Below are 3,408 nucleotides of genomic sequence, written 5' to 3' on the forward strand. Positions count from 1 at the left end.
TTGTGAAGACAGGTGTCAGGGAGCATTGTGATCACATATGTAATGGCCCATTGTGATGAGGATGGCATGGAGCATTGTGATGCCAAGTGTCAGGGAGGATTCTGATGACAAAGGTAATGGAGCATTGTGATGACAATGGCTTGGAGCATTGTGATGACAAGGGTCAGGGAGCATTGTGCTGACAAGTGCATGGAGAGTTGTGATGACAAGGGTCATGGAGTATTCTGATGACGAGCTTGTGGAGTATTTTGATGACAATGACATGGAGCATTGTGATGAAAATGGCATGGGGCATTGTGATGAAAAAGGCATGGAGCCTTTCCGTGACAGGTTTCAAGGAGCATTCGGATGACAAGTGTCAGGGAACATTGTGATGACAAGTGTATTGAGAATTGTGGTGACTAATGTCATGGAGCATTGTGATGAAAAGGGCATGGAGTATTGTGATGACAGGCATCATGGAGCGTTGTGATGACAAGTGTTATGGAACATGGTGATCACAAGGGTTTGGAGCATTGTGATGACAGAGGTCATGGATCATTTTGATTTCAAGGAGCATGGAGCATTGTGATGACAAGGGCATGAAACAATGTGATCCCAAAGTTCATGAAGGATTGTGATGACAATGGAAATGGAGTATTGTGATGACAAGTGCATAGAGTATTGTAATGACAAGGTCCTGTAGCATTTTGCTGACAAAGGCATGGAGCATTGTGATGACATGTGTCATGGAGCTCTGTGAGGACAAGCGTCAAGGAGCATTGTGAATACAGGGGTCATGGAGCATTGGGATGACAAGGGCATGGATCCTTTTGATGACAAGTGTCATGGAGAACTGGGCTGAAAATGTTCATGGAGAGTTGTGATGACAGGTGTCATGTAGCATTGTGACGACAAGGGAATGGAGCATTGTGATGACAAGAGTCCTGGATCATTGTGTTTTCAAGTGTCATGGAGTGTTGTGATGACAGTGGTCATGGAGCACTGTGATGATATTGGCAATGGAGCATTGTGATGAGAAGGTCGTGGAGCATTGGGCTGAAAATGTTCATGGATTATTGTGATGACAGTGGTCATGGAGCATTGTGATGACAAGGGAATGGATCATGGTGATGTCAAGGTCCTGGAACATTGTGATGAGAAGACCATGGAGACTTGTGATGGCAAGTCTCATGGAGCATTCTGATGAAAAGGGGCATGGAGCATTGTGATTACAGGGGTCTTGGAGCATTGTTATGACTAGGGCATAGAGCATTGTGATGAGAAGGCCATGGAGCATTCTGATGACATGCATCATGGAGTTTTGTGATGACAAGGGCATGGAGCATTGTGATTACAGGGACCTTGGAGCATTGTGATGAAATGGTCATGGATCATTGTGATGAAAAATGCATGGAAACTTGTCATGACAGGGTTCAAGGAGCATACTGATGACAAGCGTCAGGGAGCATTGTGATGACAAGTGTATTGAGCATTGTGATGACAAAGATCATGGAGCATTGTGATGAGAAGACCATGGATAATTGTGATGATGAGCGTCATGGGGTGTTGTGATGATACGTGTTATGCAACATTGTGATCACAAGGGTTTGGAGCATTATGATGACAGAGGTCATGCAGAATATTGATTTCATTGTGATGACAATAGCCTGAAGCATTATGATGATGTTCATGGTGCATTGTGATGACAGGGGTCATGGAGCACTGAGATGAAAAGGGGCATGGAGCATTGTGATTACAAGGGTCTTGGAGCATTGTGATGACAGATTTCATGGAGAATTGAGATGAAATGGGGCAAGGAGCATTGTGATGACAAGGGTCTTGGAGCATTGTGATGACAAGGGCATGGAGCATTGTGATGAGAAGGCCAAGGAACATTCTGATGACATGCGTCATGGAGCTTTGTGATGACCAGGGCATGGAGCATTGTGATATCAGGGGTCTTGAGCATTGTGATGAGAATTATCATGGAAGCTTGTGATGACTAGGCCGTGGATCATTGTGATGGCAGGTGTCATGGTGCATTGTTATGACAGGGGTAATGGAGCATTGTGATGAGAAGGGTATGGAATTGTGGTCTGAAATGTTTCATGGATTATTGTGATGAGAGTGGGCATGGAGCATTGTGATGACAAGGGCACGGAACACTGTGATACATGGGTCATGCAGGACTGTAATGACAAGGGCATGGAGCATTGTGATGAGAAGGGCATCGAGCATTGTGATGACAAGTGTCATGGAGCTGTGTGATGACAAGGGCATGGAGCAATGTGATGAGAGGGTTCATGGAGCATTGTGATGACAAGGGCATGGAGCATTGTGATGACAGTGGCATGGAGCATTGGTCTGACAAGTTTCATAGATTATTGTGATGAGAGTGGGCATGGTGCATTGTGATGACAAGGGCATGGAGCATTGTGATGATAAGGTCATGGAGTATTGTGAAGACAGGTGTCAGGGAGCATTGTGATGACATATGTCATGGTCCATGGCGATGACAATGGCATGGAGCTTTGTGATACCAAATGTAATGGAGGATTGTGATGACAAATATAATGGAGCATTGTGATGATTAGGGTTTGGAGCATTATGATGACAAGGGCCATTGAAAATTTTGATGACAAGGTCGTGAAGCATTGTGATGACAAGGTCCTGGAGCCTTGTGATGACAAAACCATGGAGCCTTGTGATGACAAGTCTCATGGAGCATACTGATTAAAAGGGGAATGGAGCATTGTGATTACAGGGGTCTTGGAACATTGTGAAGACAAGGGCAGGGAGCATTGTGAGGAGAAGACCAAGGAGCATTCTGATGGCATGCGTCATTGAGCTTTGTGATGACAATGGCATGGACCATTGTGATTACATGGGACTTGGAGCATTGTGATGAAAACGGCATGGATCATTGTGATGAAAAAGGCATGGAGCCTTGTCATGACAGGGTTCAAGGAGCATACAGACAACAAGTGTCAGGGAGCATGTTGATGACAGGTGTATTGAGCATTGTGATGACGAAGGTCATGGAGCATTGTGATGAGAAGACCATGGATAATTGTGATGACGAGCATCCTGGGGCATTGTGATGACAAGTGTTATGGAATATTGTGATCACAAGGGTTTGGAGCATTCTTATGACAGAGGTCATGGAACATTTTGATTTCGTTGTGATGACAATAGCATGAAGCATTATGATGATGGGCATGGTGCATTGTGATGACAGGGTTCATGGATCATTGAGATGAAAAGGGGCATAGAGCATTGTGATTACAGTGTTCTTGGAGCATTGTGATGAGAAGGGTCATGGAGCCTTGTGATGACAAGGCCATGGAACATCGTGATGGCAGGGGTCATGGAGCATTGTTATGACAGGTGTAATGGAGCTTTGTGATGGCAAGGGCTTGGAGCATT

The sequence above is a fragment of the Mesoplodon densirostris genome, unplaced genomic scaffold, assembly GCF_025265405.1.
Source record: "Mesoplodon densirostris isolate mMesDen1 unplaced genomic scaffold, mMesDen1 primary haplotype scaffold_37, whole genome shotgun sequence".
In the NCBI taxonomy this organism is placed as follows: Eukaryota; Metazoa; Chordata; class Mammalia; order Artiodactyla; family Ziphiidae; genus Mesoplodon; species Mesoplodon densirostris.